Source organism: Bos indicus, chromosome 3 (genome assembly GCF_029378745.1).
Source record: "Bos indicus isolate NIAB-ARS_2022 breed Sahiwal x Tharparkar chromosome 3, NIAB-ARS_B.indTharparkar_mat_pri_1.0, whole genome shotgun sequence".
NCBI lineage: Eukaryota > Metazoa > Chordata > Mammalia > Artiodactyla > Bovidae > Bos > Bos indicus.
In genome coordinates this window covers 52999640-53014304 of record NC_091762.1, presented here as the reverse complement: position 1 = coordinate 53014304, position 14665 = coordinate 52999640, and positions in this window count along the sequence as shown.

The following is a 14665-nucleotide window of genomic DNA, read 5'->3' as shown; positions in this document are numbered from 1 at the left end:
CATCTATAAAAATGAGGGCTCTTCAGAGATAAATCCACGCACCTATGGACATCTTATCTTTGACAAAGGAGGCAAAAATATACAATGAAGAAAAGATAATCTCTTTAACAAGTGGTGCTGGGAAAACTGGTCAACCACCTGTAAAGGACTGAAACTTGAATACTTTCTAACACCATATGCAAAAATAAACTCAAACTGGATTATAGATCCAAATGTAAGACCAGAAACTGTAAAACTCCTAGAGGAAAACTTAGGCAGAACATTCTCTGACATAAATCACAGCAAGATCCTCTATGACCCATCTCCCAGAGTAATGAAAATAAAAACAAAAATAAACACTTCAGTTCAGTTCAGTCGCTCAGTTGTGTCCGACTCTTTGTGACCCCATGAACTGCAGCACGCCAGGCCTCCCTGTCCATCACCAACTCCCGGAGTTTATCCAAACCCATGTCCATCGAGTCGGTGATGCCATCCAACCATCTCATCCTCTGTCGTCCCCTTCTTCTCCTGCCCCCAATCCCTCCCAGCATCAGGGTCTTTCCCAATGAGTCAACTCTTCGCATGAGGTGGCCAAAGTATAGGAGTTTCAGCTTTAGCATCAGTCCTTCCAATGAACACCCAGGACTGATCTCCTGTAGGATGGACTGGTTGGATCTCCTTGCAGTCCAAGGGACTCTCAAGAGTCTTCTCCAACACCACAGTTCAAAAGCATCAATTCTTCGGCACTCAGCTTTCTTCACAGTCCAACTCTCACATCCATACCTGACCACTGGAAAAACCATAGCCTTGACTAGACGGACCTTTGTTGGCAAAGTAATGTCTCTGCTTTTGAATATGCTATCTAGGTTGGTCATAACTTTCCTTCCAAAGAGTAAGCTGCAATTTACTTTCATGGCTGCATTTAATTTCATGGCTGCAGTCACCATCTGCAGTGATTTTGGAGCCCATAAAATTAAAGTCTGACAAAGTTTCCACTGTTTCCCCATCTATTTGCCATGAAGTGATGGGACCAGATGCCATGATCTTCGTTTTCTGAATGTTGAGCTTTAAGCCAACTTTTTCACTCTCCTCTTTCACTTGCATCAAGAGGCTTTTTAGTTCCTCTTCACTTTCTGCCATAAGGGTGGTGTCATCTGCATATCTGAGGTTATTCATATTTCTCCCAGCAAGTGTGATTCCAGCTTATGCTTCTTCCAGCCCAGTGTTTCTCATGATGTACTCTGCATAGAAGTTAAATAAGCAGGGTGACAATATAAAGCCTTGACGTACTTCTTTTCATTTTTGGAACCAGTCTGTTGTTCCATATCCACTTCTAACTGTTGCTTCCTGACCTGCATATAGGTTCCTCAAGAGGCAGGTCAGGTGGTCTGGTATTCCCATCTCTTTCAGAATTTTCCACAGTTTATTGTGATCCACACAGTCAAAGGCTTTGGCATAGTCAATAAAGCAGAAATAGATATTTTTCTGGAACTCTCTTACTTTTTCCATGATCTAGTGGGTGTTGGCAGTTTGATCTCTGGTTCCTCTGCCTTTTCTAAAACCAGCTTGAACATCTGGAAGTTCACGGTTCACGTATTGCTGAAGCCTGGCTTGGAGAATTTTGAGCATTATTTTACTAGTGTGTGAGGTGAGTGCAATTGTGCGAGAGTTTGAGCATTCTTTGACATTGCCTTTCTTTGGGATTGGAATGAAATCTGACCTTTTCCAGTCCTGTGGCCACTGCTGAGTTTTACATGTTTGCTGGCATATTGAGTGTCAGCACTTTCACAGCATCATCTTTTATGATTTGAAATAGCTCAACTGGAATTCCATCACCTCCACTAGCTTTGTTCTTAGTGATGCTTCCTAAGGCCCACTTGACTTCACAGTCCAGGATGTCTGGCTCTATGTGAGTGATCACATCATCATGATTATCTGGGTCGTGAAGATCTTTTTTGTACAGTTGTTCTGTGTATTCTTGCCACCTCTTTTTAATATCTTATGCTTCTGTTAGGTCCATACCATTTTAAGTCCATACCATTTCTGTCCTTTATTGAGCCCATCTTTGCATGAAATGTTCTCTTGGTATCTCCAATTTTCTTGAAGAGATCTCTAGTCTTTCCCATTCTGTTGTTTTCCTCTATTTTTTTGCACTGATCACTGAGGAAGCCTTTTTTATCTCTCCTTGCTATTCTTTGGAACTCTGCATTCAGATGTTTATATCTTTCCTTTTCTCTTGTGCTTTTCACTTTTATTCTTTTCACAGCTATTAGTAAGCCCTCCTCAGACAGCCATTTTGCTTTTGTGCATTTCTTTTTCTTGGGGATGGTCTTGATCTCTGTCTCCTGTACAATGTCACAAACCTCCGTCCATAGTTCATCAGGCACTCTATCTATCAGGTCTAGTCCCTTAAATCTATTTCACACTTCCACTGTATAATCATAAGGAATTTTATTTAGGTCATACTTGAGTGGTCTAGTGGTTTTCCCTACTTTCTTCAATTTAAGTCTGAATTTGTCAATAAGGAGTTCATGATCTGAGCCACAGTCAGCTCCCAGTCTTGTTTTTGCTGACTGTATAGAGCTTCTCCATCTTTGACTGCAAAGAATATAATCAATCTGATTTTGGTGTTGACCATCTAGTGATGTCCATGTGTAGAGTCTTCTTTTGTGTTGTTGGAAGAGGGTGTTTGCTATGACCAGTGCGTTCTCTTGGCAAAACTCTATTAGCCTTTGCCCTGCTTCATTCCGTATTCCAAGGCCAAATTTGCCTGTTACTTCAGGTGTTTCTTGACTTCCTACTTTTGCATTCCAGTCCCCTATAATGAAAAGGACATCTTTTTTGGGTGTTAGTTCTAAAAGGCCTTGTAGGTCTTCATAGAACCATTCAACTTCAGCTTCTTCAGCATTACTGGTTGGGGCATAGGCTTGGATTACTGTGATATTGAATGGTTTGCCTTGGAAATAAACAGAGATCATTCTGTTGTTTTTGAGATTGCATCCAAGTACTGCATTTTGGACTCTTTTGTTGACCATGATGGCTACTCCATTTCTTCTAAGGGATTCCTGCCCACAGTAGTAGATATAATGGTCATCTGAGTTAAATTCACCCATTCTAGTCCATTTTAGTTTGCTGATTCCTAGAATGTAGACGTTCACTCTTGCCATCTCCTGTTTGACCACTTCCAGTTTGCCTTGATTCATGGACCTAACATTCCAAGTTCCTATGCAATATTGCTCTTTACAGCATCGGATCTTGCTTTTATCACCAGTCACATCCACAACTGGGTATTGTTTTTGCTTTGGCTCCATCCCTTCATTCTTTCTGGAGTTATTTCTCCACTGATGTCTAGTAGCATATTGGGCACCTACCGACCTGGGGAGTTCCTCTGGTGGCTCAGACGGTAAAGTGTCTGCCTACAATGCAGGAGACCTGGATTCGATCCCTGGGTTGGGAAGATCCCCTGGAGAAGGGGATGGCAACCTACTCCAGTATTCTTGCCTTCCCCCCTCAAAAAAGGAGGGGGGGGGCTCAAAGAAAAGCAAACAAATGGGACCTAATTAAACTTAAAAGCTTTTGCGCAACAAAGGAAACTATAAGCAAGGTGAAAAGGCAGCCTTCAGAATGGGAGAAAATAACAGCAAATGAAACAACTGACAAGGAATTAATCTCCAAAATATACAAGCAGCTCATGCAGCTCAATACCAGAAAAATAAACGACCCAATCAAAAATGGGCCAAAGAACTAAACAGACATTTCTCCAAAGAAGACATACAGATGGCTAAAAACACATGAAAAGATGCTCATCATCACTCACTACCAGAAAAACGCAAATCAAACCCACAGTGAGTTTGAGGTACCATCTCACGTCAGTCAGAACAGCTGTCATCAAAAAGTCTACAAAAAATAAATGTTGGAGAGGGTGTGGAGAAAAGGGAACCCTCTTACACTGTTGATGAGATGCAAACTAGTATAGCCACTATGGAAAACAGTGTGGAGATTCCTTAAAAAACTGGAACTAGAACTGCCATACGACCCAGCAATCCCACTGCTGGGCATACACACTGAGGAAACCAGAACTGAAAGAGACATATGTACCCTAATATTCATTGTAGCACTGTTTACAATAGCTAGAACACAGAAGCAACCTAGATGTCCATCAGCAGACAAATGGATAAGGAAGTTGTGGTACTTATACACAATGGAATATTACTCATCTATAAAAAAAAAGAATGCATTTGAGTCAGTTCTAATGAGGTGGACTGGAGCCTATTATACAGAGTGAAGTAAGTCAGAAAGAGAAATACCAATACAGTATATTAACACGTATATATGGAATTTAGAAAGACAGTAACAAGGACCCTATATGCAAGAAAGCAAAAGAGACACAGATGCAAAGAACAGACTTTTGGACTATGTGGGAGAAGGCAAGGGTGGGATGATCTGAGAGAATAGCATTGAAACATGTATATTACCATATATAAAATAGATAACCAGTGCAAGTTTGATGCATGAAGCAGGGCACTCAAAGCCAGTGCTCTGGGACAACCCAGAGGAATGGAGTGGGGAGGGGCTCAGGATGGGGGGACATATGTACACCCATGGTTGATTCATGTCAATGTATGGCAAAAACCACCACAATATTATAAAGTAATTATCCTCCAATTAAAATAAATTAATTAATTTTTTTTAAAGAAAAAAACTATAAATGTGAGCTTGTAACTCTTAAACGTCTATAATGCCAAAATAAAAGTATAAATTAAGTGCAGACCAAACTATTAATCAATAAAATTCAAATAAACAACTTCACACACAAAAAAACTTACTAGATAAATAAATACTAAGAGTATAATGTACAACAACGACAAAAAAAAATAAGGGCTCTTAAAAAAGTTTAAAGAGAAAAGTAACAAGTATTTAGCACAATACCTAGCATATAGTACATGTACTCAATACATTTTTTAATAACTATTGCTATTGCATTTGAAATATATTCTGCTGTTCAACAAAGCAATTTTAGAAATTGCATACAGTATGGTTTTGGACTTTAGACTTAGTCCAAGAGATTAGATTTTAGTTCTGGCTCTGCCATTTATTTGCTGTGGTAAGTAAGTAAGAAAGCTTAAGTAAGCTTTGAAGCCTCTATATCTTCATCTGTAAAAATGAGGGCATTACACCATGTTAGAGATTTGTGTGTCCAAGTTCAGTTCAGTTGCTCAGTCGTGTCTGACTCTTTGTGACCCCATGAACTGCAGCACGCCAGGCCTCCCTGTCCATCACCAAGTCCCGGAGTCCACCCAAACCCATGTCCATTGAGTCAGTGATGCCATCCAACTATCTCATCCTCTGTCATTCCCTTCTCCTCCTGCTCTCAATCTTTCCCAGCATCAGGGTCTTTTCCAGTGAGTCAGTTCTTCGCATCAGGTGGCCAAAGTATTGGAGTTTCAGCTTCAGCATCAGTCCTTCCAATGAACACCCAGGACTGATCTCCTTTAGAATGGACTGGTTGGATCTCCTTGCAGTGCAAGGGACTCTCAAGAGTCTTCTCCAACACCACAGTTCAAAAGCATCAATTCTTCTGTGCTCAGCTTTCTTTATAGTCCAACTCTCACATTCATACATGACCACTGGAAAAACCATAGCCTTGACTAGATGGACCTTTGTTGACAAGGTAATGTCTCTGCTTTTTAACATTCTGTCTAGGTTGGTCATAGCTTTCCTTCCAAGGAGTAAGCGTCTTTTAATTTCATGGCTGCAATCACCATCTGATTTTGGATATTTTTCTGTGTGTCCAAATTCCTTAGCACTGCACTGAACGAACAGAAGTGGATTACTGCTATTTCTCCAAATCCTATTCCACTTGGCCAAATGAAAGTTTTATTTCTCTTTCCTAACTCCATATCTCAATAAACCTCCCCATTTCAGTAAACAATACAGCCTTTCAACAAGCTTGTCAAGAAAAAAACCTTGGAATCCTCCTTGATACTTCTCTTTTTTTCATATCCCATATCAAATGCAACATCAATCCTATTGGTAGCTGCCCACAATATATATCCAGAATTTGACTACTTCTCCTTACATCTACAGTTGTCTTTCCAATCCAGTTCACCATCATCTCCGGCATGGATTACTGCAATAGCCTATTTCCTGTTGGACTGCTTCCTTACAATTATGAAATAGCCCTCTGATCTCGTATAATGCTTCTCAGTTTACAGGTCTATTTTGTCTGATACCAGTAAGTATATAACTTTGATATAAATAAGTGTCACTTGGTGTTCCTAAGCTCATATTTTCTTATCCATTTACTTTTACCATATGTCCTTGAATATTTGCATCCTTTAAACTTTGTAATCAGCCCACAGTTGTTTGTATTTTTATCCAGTCTTACAACCTCACTCTTTTACATGGAGTATTTAGTTTAACGTTTACTTACAATGCAGTTATTGATATAGTAGGTTTATAGCTATGATTTTACCATTTGTTTTTTATTTTTCTCTTTTATATTCTTTTTATTCTCTTTTCTTTCATTTGTTGGATTAATCACATATATTTTGCATCTTTTCCTCTGATAATTATTATACTAGTTTTTTTCATTATTCTTGTACAGATTACATAGATTACATCATGAATACTTGAGTTATTACATTCTAGTATAAATTATTACCTTATTATTTTCCAATACTACTAGAAAACTAGAATACTTTAATTCTACTTATCCTCTCTTGCTGTTTGCATTATTTTTATCATGCACCTAATTAAACATCAGTTTAAGACTCCAAAAGATATTACTATTATTGTTTTATACAGATAATATTCATTTCTATTTACCTACATATTTCCCCTGTCATTCCCTATTGAATTCATATGCTTCTCTCTGAAGAACTCCCTTAACTATTTCTTTTAATATAGGCCTGGTGGGGAAAAAAATTCCCTCCAATTTTATTTGTCTGAAAATTTCTTTATTTCATGCTAATTTCTCAAATTTATTTTCACTGCGTATTGACTTCTGCAGTTTTTTCTTTCTGCATGCTAAAGATGCTATTCCACTGCCTTCTGACTTTTTTGGTCTCAGTTGACAAGTCATATGTAGGTCTTACTGATGTTCCTGTGAAAGTAATGTCTTTCTCCAGATGAATTAAGATTTTCTCCAGTTACTACCTTTTTAGCAGTTTTATATATGCAATGACAGGTATTGTTTTCATTGCATTATGCCACATAAATCTATGGATTTATGTCTTAATAGCTTTAGAAAATTGTTAGCCATTAACTCTTTGAATATTACTTACAGTCTATTCTCTTCTCCTCTCCTTATGGAATTTCAATTACATGTCCTTTTCAGAATGTTCTACATTGCTCTTATCTGTTTTTCTATTATTTTTCTCTTTGTGCTTATACTTGGGTATTTTCTATTATCCTGTCTTCTGATTAAAAACAAAAATGACAGAGACTTCACATAATGTTATCTTCTACCAGAAAGGCTTTCCTCTTTGAGAATAGAAAGGACAGCTATTGCGTCCACATGTTCTAAGTTGCTTCAGTCATGTCTGACTCATTGCAACCTTATGGACTGTAGCCAACCAGGCTCCTCTATCCATGGGATTTTCCAGGATTCTCCACTCCAGTGGGAATGGTTGTGGGTTGCCATGCCTTCCTTTGGGGGACCTTCCCAACCCAAGGATCGAATCCATGTCTCTTATGTCTCCTGCACTGGCAGGTAAGTCCTTTTATCACTAGAGACACCTGGGAAGCCCAAGAATAACTATTAGAGGAACTAATTATTCTCAAATCAGTCAGGGATTGAGTTGGATTGGGGCTGTGATAGTTTTGTTAAACTCAATCTAGTTATACTTGGCCCTAAATAGCTCTCTAGGGCTTTTAACTATAAACTGGGAGGACTTTGACTTCCCAAATCTGAAAGATGAAGGGAAATTCACTTCTGCCCTTCAGATGTTTACTGCATAGTTCTTTATCTTCCTCCTCCACACAGCTTCAAATGTGGCAAATGTCTTCAAGGGAAGATCAGTTATGTATCTGAGTCTCCTTAAGTCTCCAATTTTGCTATTCCAGCCCCCAAAAGTCAAAATTTCTGTTAGTTTTTCACTTCCCAAGAAGGGTCCTCTGCAGAAGGTCAGGTCTAGATTTTTGACCTCTAGATGCACCCAGATTTGATTAAGCGTGCCAGATTATCTGGAAAATCCCATGGACAGAGGAACCTGGTGGGCTGCAGTCCATGGGGTCGCTAGGAGTTGGACACAACTGAGAGACTTCACTTTCACTTTTCACTTTCATGCATTGGAGAAGGAAATGGCAACCCACTCCAGTGTTCTTGCCTGGAGAATCCCAGGGACGGGGGAGCCTGGTGGGCTGCCATCTATGGGGTCGCACAGAGTCAGACAGGACTGAAGCGACTTAGCAGCAGCAGCAGCAGCCAGATGAAAAGTAACTGTGAATCAGTTCACCAGTCCTTCTAGGGATTTCATCCTTTTTTTTAAAAATAATTTTAACATTTATTATATTTAATATAATGTCCATATTCAAAATTTCTAGTTCAACCAATAGAGTCCTTTAGAGGTATGTATATCCCAATCCAAGATCAAATTAAAAATTATACATTCTCTTTGGATGTCACAGCTTTTTAATCTCTTCTCATCTACAACAGTCTCCACACCACCACCTTTTCTCTCTTTTATGTCATTTTAAAAAGGAATCCATGTTAGTTGCCCTGAAGAATATCCCTTATCCTGGACTTGTTTTCACATGATTAGATTTAGGTGAAGATAGTTTTGAAAGACAGCTACACAGATGATGTTGCACACTTCTCCATTACATTAGGAGTCATGCAGTATCAGCTGTCTTATTATTGGTGAGACTAAGTTCATTCACTTCTCCCCTCTGTCTTCAATACGTAATCTGTAAGGGTGCTTTGAGTCCCTGTGACTATTTGGTTCCCTTACTAACTATTCATCCAACTGTTTTAACCAATTATTCACTAATGATTCTTGTTTGAATAAAAGATTACATTGGTGGCTGCAAAAATTAAAAAGATAATGATATTTTAAAGGTCTGCTTTGGTACTGCCAGAAATATCACTGACTCCTTTTGAGAAAAGGAATTTCAGGTCTTACTGAAAACAAGTTCGCTTTGCATTTGCATTGGTGTGAAGCTGTATAATTTAGTATGTATATATAAGATCTATTGGTGGACAGAAGAAGGGAGGAAGGATATCTCATCCTAGAATGGTTTGGGTACAGTGTATGAGGATTTCAAAAGGTAACAAATCAGAAATCTACTAGATTTGTCAGCCTCCACATTGAAGCCTTTGTCTGTTTTGTTTTGGGGCCTCCTTCCTGGAAGAGTCCTTGTTTCCTAAGCATCACAAATCTATAAGATAGTTCACTCTTAAGCTTTTTAATCACCTGTGAAGCCTCCAAGTTTAGCAGGTGTCTTATGGGGAAAAGAGGCCATGCATCTAATATCCCTCCAGTCTTGAATTTTGTCACTCTGGATCCACACAACCACTAAAAGCTTTATTTTCCTAGAAGCAGCCTTCAGCCTGAGCCAAATTCTGATCCTTAGGCCATGCCCAGAACCATCAAATGCCCTCAGCTAGGGAAATGGCTCCTGATCATCAGCTTTCCTTTCTGAAATTAGAGTCCATCTTGTCCTCATTCCTCCCAGAGCTCACTGTTGCTTTATAAATTGTTTTGAAATTTATCCAGATTTTTATAATTGTTTTCAGTAGGAACACTGCCTTGACACAACCTACTGCATCATGCCTAGAGGTGGAAAACTAAGTCTCCTAAAAGCCTTTGCTGCTTCCACTCTGGCCACACTGTAGGGTATTGGCCACACAGAAGCCAAAGTGATCCTTTAAAATCACAAATCAGATCATACCATACCCCCATTGCACTTCTAATAAAATCCAAACTCCTTATCATACCTACAAAGACCTATGTGTTCTTGCCCTGATACTTCTCTGACCTCATCTCTTAGCTTTCTCTTATTTGTTCACTGTATTCCAGAACAGTGACCAGAATTTAACTACTAGACATACATTGTAGGAAGGTGCTCCAGGCCTTCTAGTTCTTTTTCAAGCATGCTCACTGGATATCTGTCCTTGTCCCCTGCCCTGTCTCTATCACATAATAAAAGCTCTAGAAGCCCAGAGACTTTGTCTACTTTTTGGACCAATTTACTCCCAGCACCTGAAATAGTACGTGGCCATCTCATAAAGTAAAGTGAAAGTCGCTCAGTTGCATCCAACTCTTTGTGACCCTACGGAGTATAGCCTGCCAGGCTCCTCTGTCCATGGAATTCTCCAGGCCAGAATACTGGAGTTGGGTAATCTTTCCCTTCTCCAGGGAATCTTCTCAACCCAAGCATCGAACCCAGATCTCCCACATTGCAGGCAGATTCTTTACCATCTGAGCCACCAGGAAATCCAGTCATATCATAAGTTCTAGATAAATATTTACTTAATAAATTAATGAATGAATTTAAGCTGCCTTGGCTGAAATGTGGCTGGGGTTCTCAAGTCCTATAATAACAGCTTCCTCTTACTGCCTATGATAGCCTAGATAACTGAGAATTAACCACATATTTTTTAATGAAAATTTAATTAAACTCTCATAAGAAACCTGAAACATGTCAAAGCAAGGTGGGGTTCCAATTACCACAGTTTGGAAATCAAATGAATTACTAAGATTCCTTCCAGTTCTAATGTTCTAGTCAAAAATAACATTGGGAGAAAAGCTGAAGCTGAATATCCTAACAGGCTTACTTCACTGATAATTTTTTTTAAACAAAAAAAAATATGTCCTAAGAGGTCATAATAATCAAGAAGCTAAATGTTACAGGCAAAAAGATCAATAACTATGTACTTACTTGGTAGCTCCTACTTATTTTCTGGTGAAACCTATTCACTTTAGTGTCAGGTTTTGGGAATCCAATCAAGATTAATTCTAGGATTCCTTCTAAACAAAAATGACACTTCTCCAGAATGCATTAGTGTCGATACAACTAGATATATTTACGGCAATTTCATGCTGCTGCTACTGCTGCTAAGTCGCTTCAGTCGTGTCCAACTCTGTGTGACCCCATAGACAGCAGCCCACCAGGCTCCCCCGTCCCTGGAATTCTCAAGGCAAGAACACTGGAGTGGGTTGCCATTTCCTTCTCCAATGCATGAAGGTGAAGCACTCAGTCGTGTCCAACTCTTAGTGACCCCATGGACTGCAGCCTACCAGGCTCCTCCATCCATGGGATTTTCCAGGCAAAAGTACTGGAGTGGGGTGCCATTGCCTTCTCCAGCAATTTCATGAGTGTAGCTCAAATTTTTGCAGTTTTTCAGTTTCAGTTCATTAAGAGCTTAGGCATAGAGTTATACAAGTTTCATTTGCAGGCATGAAGGAGTAAAATACAGTGTTCGCAATAACCTATGCTCTACTTTACCTGAAGATAAAAAAGGATTTCATGTTTATGGAACTTCACAGAAGTAATGTGAGACTACACAAGCACCAAATAATTCTAGTCTCTGAGAAGAACTACATTTCATCAAAAGAGGTCATTAGTAACCACTCACATGGACCTGGAATTTTCTTCCCATCTGTATAAAATGTATCAATTTGTTCTCTCCATCTCTGGGCAGTGAAAGTGAAAGTCACTCAGTCCTGCCTAACTCTTTGAGATCTCATGGACTATACAGTTCATGGAATTCTCCAGGCCAAGATGCTGGAGTGGGTAGCGTTCCCTTCTGCAGGGGATCTTCACAACCCAGGGATCAAGCCCAGTTCTCCTGCATTCCAGGTGGATTCTTTATCAGCTGAGATACCAGGGGACAACTTCCCATCATTTCTCAAGATAAGATTTCCCTGAAGTACCAGCTCAGAAATGAAATTAAAAGACTCTTGCTCCTTGGAAGAAAAGCTATGACCAACCTAGACAGCATATTAAAAAGTAGAGACATTACTTTGCCAACAAAAGTCCATCTGGTCAAAGCTATAGTTTTTCTAGTAGTCATGTATGGATGTGAGAGTTAGACTATAAAGAAAATGGAGTGCTGAACAATTGATGCTTTTGAACTGTGGTGTTGGAGAAGACTCTTGAGAGTCCCCTGGACTACAAGGAGATCAAACCAGTCAATCCTAAAGGAAATCAGTCCTGAATATTCATTGGAAGGACTGATGCTAAAGCAGAAACTCCAATACTTTGGCCACCTGATGCAAAGAACTGACTCATTGGGAAAGACCATGATACTGGGAAAAATTGAAGGCAGGAAGAGAAAGGGATGACAGAGGATGATATGGTTGGATGGCATCACCAACGCAATGGACTTGAGTTTGAGCAAGCTCTGGAAGTTGGTGACGGACAGGGAAGCCCAGCATGCTGCAGTCCATGGGGTCGCAAAGAATCAGACATGACTGAGTGACTGAACTAAACTAAACCAAACCAGCTCAGAAGGCACAAAGTTGTTGGGTATACTTTTCGTACCTATCCCTTTTCACTGTGATTCATATCTTCCATTGCCCCGAGTAAGGCATGGTTTGGTTTTATTTGCTTAAATAAAATAACATAAAAGAATGAGTCACTAAAAAGACAAAACTTAAAATAAACAATAAGTACCTTAGACTATGGGAAAATTATTTAGGGACAATCTAAATCCATGACTGGAGGCAAATTCTTTTATGTGAGATAATGCAAATTTTCCCTGGTGTGATTCTTAGCTCAACTTCTTAGCATCATTAAATATTAAAATATTCTCAGAGGCCATGACTAATAATCTACCTCTAAAAGAAAAGTTCAAGGTAATCTGAGACTTATACAAGTTCTACTTACTTTTCACAATTAACCTTGGTAAATTCAACTTCTAAGTATTCATGTTAGAGATAAGTAATTATCAAATAACAAAACACTTGAGAAGTTTTCATGCTAGTACAGCTTTCTCAGAGACAAAGATGATTTCTCTCCACATTTGCCTTTAGGTTCAGATACTTGAAAAGCTTCTTGCTTCTTGCATCAGATCCAAATTGAAAACTTTTGTCTCTAGACTTTTAATGAACATAATGACCAAATAAATAAAAACTATCACTTTTCACTTCTGAGCCTTAGCCTATAATTCAGAAGTTTCAAATGATAGCCAGCAGACAAAATTCAACATATAGGTGAGTTTTATTTGACACACAGAGTAGTTTTCTAAAACTCTAAATTCACTGCCAACACTTAAAAATCAAGAAAAGTGAACGTGAAAGTCGCTCAATCATGTCCAACTCCTTGCGACCCCATGGACTATATAGTCCATGGAATTCTCCAGGCCAGAATACTGGAGTGGGTAGCCGTTCCCTTCACCAGGAGATCTTCCCAACCCAGGGATTGAACCCAGGTCTCTCGCATTGCAGGCGGATTCTTTACCAGCTGGGCCACCAGGGAAGCACCCCAAAATCAAGAAATGTCGCTTTAAAAATCCAGATACTCAGCTTCTCTTTAAAAAAGACTCTATCGGCTATGCCTTGCACAGAGAATCAGCCTAAATGGTAACTGGGGCTGATACACAATATGTACTCACTTGCTATGCCAGGCATATATCCACTAAAAGGAAGGAGGATCATCTTCTAATTTGCACAACGGTGTAATATAGTCTAGCAATGACACAATCCCTGGGCCCCACACAGAAGCAATCACCAGGAAGATTCAAACAAAGGATGTAAGTTTAAAGTTACTACAAGTCCCCACCACTCCCTCTTGCTTCACCATATTATGAGACCTACCTGCCAGGTTTCTCTGTAGATGTTTGAGTTTACAACCTTCGGTCATGGTCAAAAGTAAATACTACTTTTGGGGACTTCTCTGATGGTCCAGTGGTTAAGAATTCACCTTTCAATGTCAGGGACACCAGTCTGATCCCTGCTCAGGAAACTGAGATCCCACACGCCACAGGGGAACTCAGCCCATGTGCCACAACTAGAGAAGCCCTCACCCTGCAACTCCGAAGCCTGCGGGCCCTAGAGCCCGCACACCACAACAGAAGGTGGCGCACACTGCAACTAGAGAAAAACCTGCAACAAAGAGCACGCAGGCTGCAATGAAGACCCAGTGCACTCAAAAAAATAATAATAATAAAAATGAATACATAAAAATTTTTAAAGTAAATAATACTTTTGATTTACTCACCTAAATAACATAAATTTAGATTCACTTTGCAGAGGTAGATTGTTTAGTTCATGATACCAGTACAAGTACTCAGCAATTAGACTTTACTGTCAGACAGACCTGGGTAATTGTCAAACAACTGGGAAAGTTATGGGACTTGTCTAACAATTTCCTTATCTGAAAAATTAGATGAATAGTACCTAATTTGTAAGCTTGCAAGTTAAAATACAGATTGATTAACATGAGATGACATGTAACATAATGCTTAGTGTATCAGTATATTGCTGCTAAGTCACTTCAGTTGTGTCCGACTCTGTGTGACCCCATAGACGGCAGCCCACCAGGCTCCCCCATCCCTGGGATTCTCCAGGCAAGAACACTGGAGTGAGTTGCCATTTCCTTCTCCAATGCATGAAAGTGAAAAGTGAAACGGAAGTCGCTCAGTCGTGTCCGACCCTTAGCGACCCCATGGACTGCAGCCTACCAGGCTCCTCCATCCATGGGATTTTCCAGGCAAGAGTACTGGAGTGGGGTGCCATTG